The following is a 14,485-nucleotide window of genomic DNA, read 5'->3' as shown; positions in this document are numbered from 1 at the left end:
TGGTCCGAGCAAAGCAGTAGACAGCCACAAATTTAAGTGCTGAGAACTGCGGATCCTCAGCTTTAACGCGTACTGTCTCTCTGTTCACTTCTTCGCTATTTCCTGATAAATCCCATTATATAATTTAAGAAATACTAACCAACTGTTCTTGTTTTATCTACACGGTGAGTTATTTCAGTAGGGTTTTACTCAGAGATTCTGATGCTATAGCGAGAATAAGTATTTATATTTCACCTCCTTTAATTCTTCAGTTCTTCAGTTAAAGGTCTTAGAGCACTTTCCCACTCCTAATTAATCCTCGAGCTATAAGTAGTTCAAGAGCAGAGCATCTAATCAGTGTCCCGGTTCCTGGGTCCCATCAGACACAAATCCTTATAAAATGGTGGCTTGTCCTTAAGTGCCCAACTCAGCTCAGACTCTGTGGAAGTAAGTTGCCAGGTACAAATGTGATGGGATGACAGACATTTCCCTGTTCGTGGTTACTGCTGACCTGTAGATGGAGTATCGTTGCTGTTCATGCCTTCAGAGTGCCCAGAAATGTCAGGAATGACTGGCCATGAAGGTTCCCTCACAGCAGGTTCACCAGGGTGCCATCACCCTTAGCTAACCAAAAGGGTTTCTGGTGAGAGCTGAATTAATTGGTCTGACGTTAGAGCCAAGACAGTAAATCTGCAGTTTCGGCAGTCTTGTGAACCATGCAAGGCTACAGATGATTCCTGCTGAGCTGAAGGAGGGTTTGCCATATCCCAGCAGAGCAGTTATTTCTTCCTTTCTTTCCAGAGCAATACTTCACCCTGATGCTCCTGCAATTGCATATATTCTTCCTTGCTGGGAGGTACTTTCTTGGTGTGTTCGCAAGTTAATGGCAAAAAAACCCTGCAGAAGTAAATTTTGCAAGAATGGCTGGCACAGATCTAGCTCGAGTATCACCTGCTGTCCTTCCCTGGCTTGTCTGGATCTCAAACTACCTTAAACGTTCAGGCTCCAGGAGCAGCACGACCCTGGAGTTCAAGATGAGTCGGTTAAATCCGCTCATGGTGTCATCTGAGCTAGTTCATCTGGAGCTAGCATGGGTATCTCTACATTGCTCTGCCATCTGCATTGTAGTTAGTCATCCAGGCTTCAAATTTTCGAAAGAAAACTGTAGGAGGGGAAAACTTAGTCTAAAAGTGTGTGCGTACTGATTCCTGCGCGAGCTCATTGTCACAATCAGTGCGGAAGGCATCCTCAGGCAATGCCGCTTGTTTATTTTTTGCAATCTACCGCAAATGGGGGCCTGAATTTCACAGTTTTCTCATGAAGACTATTCTGTGTGCTCGTCTTATGTCCCTTTCCATGGATAACCCCTTGCAGCACTGCCACGGGCTTCTTCAGCGAAGCAGATCTGCTCTCCACCACACATAGCGTGCCTCTTACCGTGATGTCTGTAGAGCTGTTACTTTCTCCATGCGTCAGTAATCGCTGTAGGTAACAGGAAGGACTATGCCAAGCTGACAGATTTTCATCACCATCCTCAGAGGAGTCAAGTGTATCATTCCTGTGCTGTACTTCTTCCCCAAATCAGCCACCTACTCCTCCCACCACAGAGCGCACGCAGAGTTAAACTGCGAATCGCAGGAGGATCTTCATGTCGCTCTGCCATTCTTCGCCATACAAAGCTGTTAACTCATTTGCTCCCCGCACCAGGCTTATAAGGAGTTGACTGTGGGACCTTCTGTTTGTGTAAAAGATGCTTGTCTGGTTTGCTACCGAGTCTATTCTTTTACCTAACAGAAAGTGGATCTTGAGCTACTTTTCCAGCTCTTGGAGTTAGTAAGTCCTTTATGGTCAGGTTTGGGTTTGAATATTGAGCTTCAGACAACTTTAACTCATTTAAAAGGAAACAGAAGAAAGAAAACAATGGGAAAATGAAAGTCCAGTCAACAAAAAAAAAAAAAACAATTCTGGATGCTGAACTATATCATTCAAGTTTCTCAGTTCTTTTAAGCAGCTGACCCAATCTAAGCCATACAGAAAATCAACATTTGTACGAAGTCTCAGACTGCTCCCGAGATATCCACTGGCTTTCAAATGGGCTGCTGTAGCATTCCAGGTTCATGGGGTGCGATAAAAGGCGTTTGAAATCACATCCAGGCAGCCTCTCCAGAGGCTCTAGGGAAAGTGCCATCTGGCCTTCCTTCCTTTTAGCAGCTCTTCTTCATTACTGATAAGATCACTCACATTCTTGAGACTATGAAGCCACCATTAAGGGAGTTCAGCCTTCCTACCTAGCAAAGCCAGTTCTTTTCGTTGCCCTTGATCAACTGGAATTGCTCTCTTGGGTGTCTGTTCATTCAGACCTAGTTGAATATCCTCTTTAATTCCCTTTTTTCCATATTTTTTTCAAACACAGTCCTCATTCAGAAAGAGGACTTGAGCTTGTACTCTGCACTTGCAGCAAAAACGATGTCACTTGAGGAAGAAAAGTATTGTAATTCAGAAAAATATTATTATAGTAACAGCACTTGTACAGTCCTTTATATCTTCAAAGCCCGGTGCCAGCTAATTTATTAATTAATTTAAATATACAGTTTTATTCATTTGTACTTACAAGGATTAATCTTAGAAACTGAAACCCTATTTAAAAACTGTTCTTAAATTGAATTGCAAGTGCACAACATTGAGAGGAAATTGATTTCTCCATTGCCTTGCTGTGGCAATTAAATTAATTTACATTGTCACTGCTGTTTATTTTGCAATGCATGATGTATGTAGGTTAGAGGAATGAAATATTCTGTCTGAGTCAATATGTGGTTCTATTTTAATGTAGATTTATAAAAGGACAAATTCTCATTGGATTCAGACCACAGGCAGTGGAGTACCTTGTGAAGTTCGTAAATCCTCAGTGGTCTCGGCTGGAATTAAAAGTTTGATAGATTTCTGTACTCAAAAGGTACAAGGATGACCCTATCTCACCCTACTACCCTTCAGAGAATACAGGTGTTGAAATTCACTTTAACTAGAGGTTACCTTTATCAAATGTAATAAAAGACCTTCGCAAGTATGCTCAGCTGATTTTCATTTGAAAAAAGGTAGGTCTCAGAATTAACTGAACTCACAGAGATTGCATGGTAATTCTGGCTGGATTAGGGAGGGAGAGCTGAGTTAGTGCCTTGGCTGGGAGGGAGGTGGGACACGACCTGTTCACTGACCTGCAGACCCTGAGGTTCTGGGGTTTGCCTTGGAAGGGGCCCAGGAGAAGCTGTGCTGTTGTGAAATGTTGCAGAATGAGGCAGAGCAATGGGTTGAATCTGAGACCAAAAGAGAAACATCCATAAGAAACAAAGTTTTTTAGATCCCCTGATCATTGGAAAGCTTAGGTTTGTTGTTATTACTGCTCTTCTGGATGTTATTGTCTGATAAATGCCCAGTCCTTTTTTAAATCCTGCCGGGCTCTTCGCTATAGAGATACTCTCTGACAGTGCCATCAACAGATGAAAGAGCATTTCCTTTAGCCACTGTAAATCTGACAAAAATTCACTAAAGGAATTGAACAGCGTAACTGCTAAATGCAAGATACTGAATAAACACCTCTTTAGTTTGCATGATGGCTTCTTAGGCTACATGGCAAGAATTACTGACCAGTGGACTGATCGTCCGTACCACCTGGCGTGGCCTGGAGATTATCTCTGTTGGTGCGCATTTATTCACCTGGAACTCTGGGTCCACACTGTGGAGACCCTGGAGATCCAGTTTTGCTCCATTGGGATGCAAGTTAACTGTACTAGCTAATTCGTGATCTTGATAGTATCAAATCTGCCTGCAGTTACTCTTCATTTGAAGTTTCCTTTGCTGCTTCTTGAGCGGAAAAGGTAACTACTCTTGTTATTCCAGCTGAATGCCCTGATTTTTCCCCAGTGATGTGTGTGCTCACTTTAGATAGCAAGTAGAATGTCTATGATGTGTAGTCAGTATAGTACACATGACTACAGGAGAAAGAAGTCATGGTTTGGCAGCAAATGGGAACACTTTTGTCTTTTTTTTATTTATTTTTAGATCATTACTAGTTTGCAGCTTGAAGCGAAGAACCTCAAAGTCAGTGCCAAATGCGTTTCTTACAAATGCCTTAAAAATGCATACTATATATATAGGTAGGTATACAGAAATTTGGCAGCCATATGGGATTTTCACACACCTGTCAGTGAAGTGGGAAAGTTTGAATGTGAAATCTCACATTCTGCACCAAAATGCACGGACAGAGCCCCGAGGCCATGGGTCGTGCGATGAGCGCATCCATTCACCAAGAAGGCAGCAGCTTTACAGGGCACCACACCGCTGGATGTTATGGCAGTATCAGCCATGGAATATTTCCCAAGGAGAGGTAACAGGGTAGCCAGGCTAGGTAAATAAAAATGGCAAGTAAGCGTGAAATGGGGTAGTAATGTTTTGTGGCTCTTGTGTAATACCGCAGGCTGTGGTTTATGCATGCCACCTACACACAGCTATGAAATATCTCGGTGTCTTACGTTATTGTGATACTGGTCGGTTTTACAAACCTGTACCTCAGTACCTGGCAGCTGAATTTTAAGGTGAACGTTATGTTGGTCAAGGAGATCCAACCAAGCGTTGCTTACGTCTTGAATCACACCGCACCAAATCATTATAAGGCAGTGTCATGTTTACACAGATCATTGGGAAGCCTCTTCAGACGTGAACGGTTTTGCGAAAACAAAGAGGAAAATAGACGCCATTTAGGGCATTCTGGCACATATGGTTTGAAACCTGTCTTTTATGAAAAATAGGTCATAAAACCCTAATTAGTGCACAAGACAACAAATTTGTGCTTGGGCCACCCTAGAGAACCTCCATAATTTGCAAGTGAAATGTGTAAACCCATGAGAATAGAATTTGGCTCTATGAGGCAAAATCCAGCGGCACAGATATTTTTTGCTGCTTCTGAGTGAGCCAGGGTCTGTCATTCGGAATATTTTTCTGCCCATATTGGATTATTCCCAGTCAGCATCGCTGGAGAATCCAATTATTGGATCTCAGCTGCCCTTTCCTCTGAGAAAGGCAGAGACATCAAAACCATTACTCTGATTAAGTCTCGATACGTCTCCCCTACATTCTGCCACCCAACGATATACAGCTTCTCTTTCATACAAGCCACTGTAGTAGGAGCCAGTAGCGCGTGCAGAAACACCGCTTGTGCCTCTAGTCTCAAGTGAATATTTTCTTGGATAGTGAAGGTGCTGAGCACAGAGACAAATGAGGAATGCGGGGCCGGGGGGACAAGCAGCTGAAGACGGGAGGAAAGTTATATATATATATATATAGGACTTGCCTTTGCTATGCATGAAATGCAACACCCTGTTCCCACATCGTGACGCACATCAGTCGGTCCAGATGGTGAGAAGGGTTGGGTTTCTGCCTGGGGCTGCCGGCGCAGCCTTCATTTGCATTCCTCAGCCCAGTTGTTCGTGGAAAAGCATCCGGGTGGTGCGCAGCCACTCACACAACTGCGCTCACCTTCCCGAGCACAACCTTTCGGCGTGGTACCAAACGCTGGGAGACGTTTATGGGCACGGGGGAATGAAAGGAGCTGGATCGAGTTCAGGTTCCAAATGGAGCCCTCTGAGGGTTGTCACCAGAAATAGAAAATCATCCTGAATAAAGCATTCATTCACGCTCGGCTCTCGCACAAGTAGCCTTGGGTTTGTGTAAAACACATGCAAAATTCCTGGAGCTCAGTTCTGAAAGAGCAACTTCTGCTCCATCGTAAGAGACGTCCCAAACAAACCCCTTTCCAGTGACTGATCCCTGGCTGTGGATTACCATTACCATAACCAGTTTTGCTTGGTAGGGGCTAATTGTGAGTGTTAATTTGTGGCACGTGCAACAATTGTGATTGCTATTGCTGTGATTAATCCCATTTGAAAGTATTTAGTTTAATTGATTGCATTAATGGGTCTAGGTTTTATCGGTTTGGTTTGTTACTTTGTATCTGTACATCTACTTTAAAAACAATGCGAGCATATGGAAAAAAGGAAGCATTAGAAAAGCGGAGAGCATTACAAAGACACATTTATAACTTAGAGGACGTTCTTGTGAAGCTATCAGCATTTTTTAAGAGGCTTTTAAAATGTACACATAATTCCACCTAACAAGTATATTGCTTTTAACAGTTCATTCTGCCTGCAGTAATGCTTTTAGGTTATTCTTGCTAATGTCCATGGAATTTGCCTGAATAATTTCCATTCATGATAGTGGAAGTCGCGAAGTGCCTGTTACTCCCTAAACAGGAACTGTGTCTTTAAGAAGGGAAGATTTTATGAAGATCTGGAAAAAAAAAAAAAACAAACCATGAAAATTGTATCTGGAGGAGATTGAAGCTGCATTTACCACTGAATTAAGAAATGTTTAAGTGAAGAATTCATATGGGTAGATGGTTTCTCCTCCGAGTTTTGCTTCTCCCCTGTAGCGCAGTTGATCATTCCACCTTAACAAGGTGCAGTGATTGACAGGTAGAGATGTGGCAGGGAGCAGAAGGTGGGAGTGTGCTCTATTGGTTTGTGCTTGTACATCCTGAGCACCAATTACTGTCACCGCTGCCAGCGCTGATGTGTTTATCAGGATGAGTTATAGCGGAATGTATGTACACAGGCAGCGTGTATGCTGGATGACCACCCCCTGTGATGTAAAATATGAGAGTCTGGGAGCTACCGTTTTATAATTCATCAGGTTCAGCAACCGAATGTTGTTGGTTGGCTTAGTTATAAAGGCAAGTGTGAACTGAACAGCAGACAGGAGCATCTCGCATTAAGAGTCCTGCGAAGCTGCATTTGGTGACTGGGCTCTGCTTTTGTCCAAGTGAATTCAGCCCTCGGTGAGTGACGGGGTTCTGTTGAGCTAAAGCTGTTATTATATAAGCTGGGGAAACCTGCCTGCTAGTTTTACGTGTATTTTGCTGCTGGAAGTCCTTGTCTGTGGTTTGTTTTTAGATTTTGCAATATTTTCGGTCGTGTACGTTACTGGCACAAAATGAGATGAAAAGAAAAATGCAATGATGAATTATTCACCACAGTGCTGCGAGGATCCCTTTGCTAGCTAAAGTTACTTTCCTTTGGTGAGCATGTTGGGGGGGTTCAAAGAAGCTACAAACCAGCAAATCTACCTGTCGTTAAATTGCTTTTATTAGCGGTTAAAGAGAGTGATAGCTGTGGCTTTTGTAACAAGAGGAAGAAAAAGAAAATGCTAAAATCAGAAGCATTTACAAATTCTTTGCCTTTATGTACATGTGGCTTTTCAGATGCAGCATTAAATCTTTTGTGTGCAGCGAGGGGCTGCAAAGAATTTACACTGTAGAGCTTTTTAATTGGATAATCAGTAAAATGGTAGCCTCTCTCTGTTTTTGTGGTAATATGCTTAGTATCACATTAAAATGAATGATTCCCCATCTTGCATAACAACAGTGCTGAAATACGTGTAAGATGAAAGGCAAAGGGAGACTTTGAAACAAACTGTAAGAAACATGATACAGCACAGCTAGGCAGGGAGAGGTATATTTCCTATAACGTATGTGTTACTTTTTAAATTTCTCCAGGTCTAGATTCTTTGCTGTAATTATCACTTGCTTCATTACGACCTCTATATCTTTTCAAGCACGCTCCCTTAATATCTGTCCACGTTATCTTGCCAGTAACCTTTAAAGATCAGTAAGCCAGCAATTTTTTTTGCTGTTGCTTTAAGCAGAAAGGAAATGAAAAGCAGAGTTTACGAAACTGAAGTATTGGCATTGCCGTACAATACCTGTATCCCTCCTCAGGAGAGGCAGGGGGTCATGAGTGGCAATTTTACTTTTCCTTTTATCAGTAGCAGTGTCGGTAAAGGGGCAGTCGTTGCTCCTGTCTCTCGGTGCCTGTTCTTTATTTCCTTTTCTCCGTGGGTTGGAGAGGCGAGTTTGTTTTATCAAAATATCAAGAGGGCTTGGCAGAAGAGCACCTGTTGTCTTATTGCTGTAGTATTAATAATCGGAGAGAGACACTCTCTTCCAGAGACCTCTCAGCCGGTATCAGTCCGAACTGCTTACTCGGTAGTGAATTCAACTCGAATCGTGACTTCTCATTTGGAAATCATCTATTCCGTGAGTTATATGTGAAGCATCGGAGCTGCAGGACAGATACTGTTTTAATTAATAAGGTGTCTCATTTTAGCATCATTTTTTATTTAAAGAGGAAGGCTACTGGCAAAGTGGCCTTTGCCACAGGCTTCCTTTGCAGAACAGATTTGCACTCACTCTTTATAAATCATCAATTTGAAAAAAATCAGAATTTGTTAAGAACATCATTTCCTGGCAGCCTAACAGACTAGAGCCTATTTCTAGGAAAGATTATATACCTTTGTCAGCAGTGCTTTATTTAAGAGTATTTCGCTGCTTTTTAAGCATTCAGATCTATTTTCAGTGACCCCTGTGCTAGCAAATGAGATTTCTTGAAGTGTGAGCTTCTGGCTTTGCAAGTTCTCCTCCTTTCAGAAATCTGTGATTTTGCATCCATCTGTCTAGGCGTTTATACTGCATGCATCACGATGGTGTAATCTCGGCGAGCTGAACATTAACCATGTAAATGTATGTACTGTAGCTGAGGAAGTATAAATTAGGACAGGAAAAGCAACCCTAAAAGGAGAAAGTTATGATATGGGCATATGGCTCTTGCGGGCACCAGAGCTCCAGGCTCACTATTTGTTATAACACAACAAATTAAGCTACCGAGCAGTTCGGTCTGCAAGGCAGTGGGACGGAGGCTTGGGCACAGAGGAGACCAGCTTCTTGAAGTTCGGTCCAGACAGGACCGAGGCCAACCAAATGGAAAATAGCCGGAGGATGTGGCAAAAGTCACTTTTTATCCCGGGTGCGTGCCTACTGCTCCTTTGCGGTCATAGTCCGGGAGTGCTGCTGAAGGAAAAAGACCAGTGACTAAGAATTGTATTTTAAATCCTCTCTGGTCTGGAGAGGACGGTTGTTTTATCTGGGCATGAGTTTGCTACTGTGGTCCATGCCTCCCACCTGGCAGCAAGCGAGGGCAGTGCTCTCCATGGAGCGCCGTGCCTTAAATCCCCTTAGTCACCGGGGCTGGTCCAGGTAACAGCCGACTGTGTGGTTAGTGGTACATCCTGCTGGAAACGCTCTACACCACGACTCCAAGAAGCACGTTGGCTTCCAGGTCATCTCTGAATAGAGAGAATTTTTTAGGGTTGGTGCACAGCACTCTCAGGCAGCAGAAATCTGCTCTCCAAGAGGAATCTTTCTCAGCTTTTGCCTTTTGGTTACAGCTGAAACCAGCCAAGGCACCTACGTTCAGATTATCTTTCATATAAAATATAGATGCCTGGGGGAAAACATCTTGGAAAAAAGTCTTTCGCTTTGGAATTGATCTTTTTTTCTTTGGTCTGAAATACCTCGGGTCTACTGGCCTTCAGGTTTGCTGTGAAGTCCCATAGCAGCTGATGGTCAACATTTTTGGTGGATGGATGTTGGGTGTTGGATATATAGGGTGTTGGATAACCCAGCATTACTCTTTGGAGAGTTATTTTTCAGTTTGCAGTAAATATAGATAATGTGGGCCTGTGTAGTTGTGCAACTGTGCTTTTTGTCTGCGCCAAAAGTGGCTGGAGATCGCAGCAGCAGTGTGGAAACTCACATTTCTGTGTCTTCAACACCTCTGTTTTCCTCTCTCAAGCACACGTGTGCACAAACAAACTATATTTTTAAACAAAGGAATAAATTTATAATACTGAGTCTCGAGTACAGACAGCTCTAGTGCATAGAGTTGAAAACTACTAACCGTATATTAAATCTCTTCCAAGTTCTTATTGAGGAGATGGATAAAGTGACGTTGCATGCTATTTTGCAGCATTGTCAGGTTTGAATTCAATAGTCGTGGCAGGTGTGAAACAAAGCTGTGCAAACACCGGCAATCATAGTGATGTGCTTTCAGGCAGAAGCCCTTCAGCGGAAAAGTGGGTTGGGACAATAGGTTAGACATGTTGTATCCTCAATGTTGGGAATAGCCAGCGTAACTTATGGCAGGGAAGAGGCAGAACACAGTAAAAGATGATAATGTGTCAATGACAAACAGCGGGGTTTTTTTGTACATCCAGATAGATAGGCAGAGAAACGACGTTTTAAAGGATTATCAAGCACTCAGTGCACGAAAGGAGCAAGTTTGGCAACGGGAGCAGAGAGCGAGCGTGTTTATAAACACAACATGCTCTTTGATGTTGGTCTGTTCTTTGTGTTGGGAGTGAAATACGTGCAAAGGCCCAATCCTGCAGAAGAGATTTTTTTTAGATCTTGTATGATTGTGCAAGCAGGAGAGGATATTCAAGTTATAAAAACAATGAAAGATTCACTTGTAAGCAAAATACATCTCATAAATGCTAAGTTTAATTTGTTTGGGGACGCAATTGCTTGGTTTTTTTAGTGGCTCTCAGTGTCTTGGCATCTGGATGCATTACGCTAAAGTTCAAAAAAAAAACCAGAAAAAAAGAAAAAGGAGCTTTTAGTGTAAGTGGTCTTTGTTGTGGAAAAAAAAAAAATAATAAAAGCAAGGTGCATAACCCCTGCCGTTTCCTTTCTGGCAGAAGGTTAAAATCACAAGCAGATCTGCCGGTCCTTGGAAGCTCCCAGGTGAGGAGGGTGTGCTCCTGGGTAACAGAGCTGGTTCTGGAGAATTCAGCACCAGAAATCAGTGGGAGCCAGATGTCAATGAAATACAGTGATGCAAATGCTCTGCTTTCTGCGTGGCATTTGGTGTAGTCTGGATGATGAACAACGTGAGCAGTATCAGTCAAGGGTCCTTTTAAGAGACCAGCTGCTCATGTCAGCTTTGGATGGGGTTTCTCCATGTTTTCAGAGGGTGTTGCGAGGTCAGAACAGTGCTGCTTGCTATAGCTGCGTCTCCACCACAGAATGGTTACAACCTATGGAGAAGCTGCCCATAAACAGAGGTGTAGGATTCAACTCCCATCCCGGATCAGCTCTAGTAAAGGCCCTACAGCTTTGAATTCTGCAGGCAAGTATTAGATACATATCCCAAGAATGAGCTGCACTGGAATTCACTGTGCGTTGCTCTAGATGAACACTTTTAATCTTTTCCGTATCATGACCATGTGTAGAAGCAAAAAATTCTGTGGAGATCCTTTTATATAGCCCTACGTGAAAGTGGCTGTAATCCCATCAGATTGGAGGCTGAAAGCGCGCCTAAATACGTGCTACTCCTCTGGTCCTCAGTTTTCTGTCTTGCCTGGAATCATCAAAGATGGAAGACGTTTGCCACCCATTTGCCAGTATGCAAACAGGAGTGATGCTCATCTGCGGCAGATTCATTCGTTGCCTGAACAGCAATGGCGTGCTATCTTCTCTCCTCCGCAAGCTTCAGGTTATTAGTTGGTGGCCTAAAGCTTAATATTAATATACAGGGTTTTTATTTTGTACTACAGGGAAATGCTTATGGCATTACCATATTTCTACTTGGGAATTACCAATGCGCTCCCTCGAAAGCCAGCCTGATAAAACTGCAGCTGGAGTCCTCATTCCCAGAATACTTTCTTGGTGTTAGCAGAAATCTCCCACCACGTTAGCCAGGCGGGAGCGTAATCCGGATTGACAATGGTTTTTAAATCCTGAGAGTTAGTGTCATCTTTACATCCTGAGAGCTAATGTCATCTTTACATCGCACTGCTGGGTGCGTTGCGTTCGAAGAACCTGTAAAGTGACAGAGTGGGATGTGGCAGAGTGTGTCCCTTCTGATTCACGACTGTACTCTCGATGCGATGTTTCTTGTTTGGAAGAGAACAGAAACCCACCACTCTGTAAGCATGATTTACGATACTATTTGTGCTAGGTTTTAAAGAAAGAGATTGGTGCACTGGCATTTGAGCTAAGCAGATGCTAATTTAAGAACCCGCTATTATCCCTTTTTTTGTGTTGTGGTAATAACCTTTAACATTATGAAATAATAAAGAACTGATTGAACTGTGCTGTGTGCAGCCACATGCTGAAACTGAACGAGTCAACTAGCCAGGCAGACTGCAATCAGTTCACTTTGTTGTTGTTTTTTTTTCTTTTATAGCAATTTATTTCCATATTTTATGAAAATTGTACTCTCAGAAGCATTTTCTCTACGTTCAGTAATGTGTACAATGAGTAGAAAAAACTTTCAGAACAGCTAGCAATACTCAGGAGCAAATGTTTCTACCTAGCAGTGTCTAAGAAAAGTAAGGAAAGTATTACTCACTAAAGAAAATCTCTACTTTCTTTCAAAAAACATACTCGTAGCTGTTTTAAGGAGGCATAGACATAGATATCATCAACCTCTATACACTACCTTTTCATCTAAATGGTATTTTACTCTCTCGGTATTTATTTATAGTAGTTAATCTCAGTTTGTCTATCTGTGTCTTCCACCACTAAAATATTCCTTGAGGAAGGAATCTGTTATCCCAGATGGAAAACTGGGAATGGGCAAAACTGTTATCTGCTTAATAATAGTCCTGTGGACTATCCTTGCCTTCCTCGGGTGGGTGCTGCTGGTAGACGTTGCACAGCGAGATGACGGTGTACGCTGGCTGCCGCTGCCTTTGGCTTGGGCTGTAGTTCAGAAACTCAAAGTAAAATTATTAGTAGGTGGCATTTGGTGAAACTCAGCCGTAGCAGCAGTGGCCTGTATTTCTCCTCTTTGAGGTACAACCACAAGAGTTAAATACTTCAGTGAAACACACCCATCCAACAGAGACCCAGGTTTCAGAGGAGAGAGAGAACAGCACTCCTACATCAAAACAGACTTTCCAGGCATGGAATTACTTTCATTTCACAATATTTTGCAATTTGTCAGTTAAAAACCCCTAATATTTTCTGCAGATGTTCTAAAATGTTCTTGTTTGAATTAAAGAATTTTTTTTCAGCAATACGAAATGTAATTTGAATGTTTCCTGTTCATGTTTGGTTTCTTCCATTCCGGTACAAATTTTATCATCTTTGACTTTGGATGGTAGACTGATCTAGTTTTACAAGATTCTTGAAACAATTTTATGGAGATACGATATGTTTACAGTAGCAATTACATATTGGCCTGTGTAAGTTTATGTGGTGCAAATATTTTGCACTCGAATACTTTCCTTTATTTTTACTGTTTCATTTCTTGCTACTCACACCTGACTGCTGAAATGACAACACTCATAGTCAGCTTTTGCCTGTCTTTTCAGGACTGTAAATAAATTCTGCTTTGTTTTTATTAAATTCATTTCGGTGCATGGGTATTGAATGGTAGCAATATGAAAAAGCAAAAGTAGAAGGGCTGGAGGGCAGAGAGTAGGTAGGACCGCATATTTTTATGCATTTTCTAGTGGAATTACTGTGAAGCACATACATACGTAAATTTTAATTCAGGTTTATCTACCATTCATAAATTTGTCTGGCTTTTGCCCTACACTATTCATAAGTCTTAAAATCCAACATTTTACTTCAATTGTTTGAGATATTTAACATGAAGCGTGAGTCAGTGACTGACCAAAGAAGCACCTAAACTTATGAAGATTGATACGCTGACATTTTTTTGTTTCCGTTTATTTTTGGTACGCTTGGTTAATAGAGGAAGAAGCAAGCTTAGGCCGTAGATGTTGCCTGTAGGCCTGTCAACTAATTCTAACAAAAATATTTGATCAAGAATTAATGGTTTGTGTTTATCATGGGAGGTAATTTTAAGATTTGAAACATGGGAAGAAAAATTCCTAAGACTTGTTTTGCTACCTGACATATTTTCTTTTGAATCTATACAACAATAGCGCTTCAGTCTTCTGTCTTTATTTTACACCTTCTTTTAACTCCAGGGTTAGGTTACCTTACCTGAGACCCCAGACCGTTGAATTTTGGTATAGTTAGGAGTTATTTTAGAAGTATACAATGAAGGCAAAATATACCTGATATTTCATGTCAATGTGAGGTTTAAAAATACCAGAAATAAGTCCAGTTTGTTCAGGCCTATATATATAAAAAACTCTTTTTTCCTTATTCCTGCTGTCATTTTTAGATTATATACAAAAATACTTGTAGAAAGGAGAGAACATTATAAAAAAAAAAAAAAAAAAAAAAAAAAACATAAGGAGATACTGCTGGAAAAAAAAAAGTATCATTCTACATCGCTGCAAAACTTTCAGATTTATGGCAGCAGCTTAAAAGCGAAAGTTGCAATTACAACACCTGGAAACATTTGATGAAAACCTTTTAATTGTTGGTTGACAAATTATTTACAGCATTGTTCCTCCCTCTCCTCCCCCTCAACTTTCAATTGTCCCAAACTGTCATTTGAGGCAGGGAGAAAAGAGGGGCAGAAGGGGTAATGTTTGAATATCTGTGCTGAAAAATGGTATCCCTTCTGGCAAATTGAATTTAGATTAAAAATTTGATTTTTCAGTGAAGAAACATATTTAATTTACTGGTTTTCCTGGG

The 14,485-nt window shown here is 41.6% G+C and overlaps 1 protein-coding gene across 25 annotated transcripts in view; it reads left to right on the top strand.

Moving 5' to 3' along the window:
* The window catches only part of DLG2 (discs large MAGUK scaffold protein 2), a 1,060,606-nt gene that overhangs the window by 920,994 nt on the left and 125,127 nt on the right, over window positions 1-14,485 (top strand). The window contains exon 1 of one of the 25 annotated variants that reach the window (XM_063326068.1): window positions 6,418-6,865. The exons of the other annotated variants lie outside the window; for them this stretch is intronic. The gene's annotated coding sequence lies outside the window, so the exon portion shown is untranslated. Of the gene's footprint in view, window positions 1-6,417; window positions 6,866-14,485 lie in introns of those variants that run through there. 25 annotated transcript variants of the gene reach the window in all.

The sequence above is a fragment of the Chroicocephalus ridibundus genome, chromosome 1 (assembly GCF_963924245.1).
Source record: "Chroicocephalus ridibundus chromosome 1, bChrRid1.1, whole genome shotgun sequence".
Taxonomy (NCBI): Eukaryota; Metazoa; Chordata; class Aves; order Charadriiformes; family Laridae; genus Chroicocephalus; species Chroicocephalus ridibundus.
This window is presented reverse-complemented; position numbering and strand designations above follow the sequence as displayed.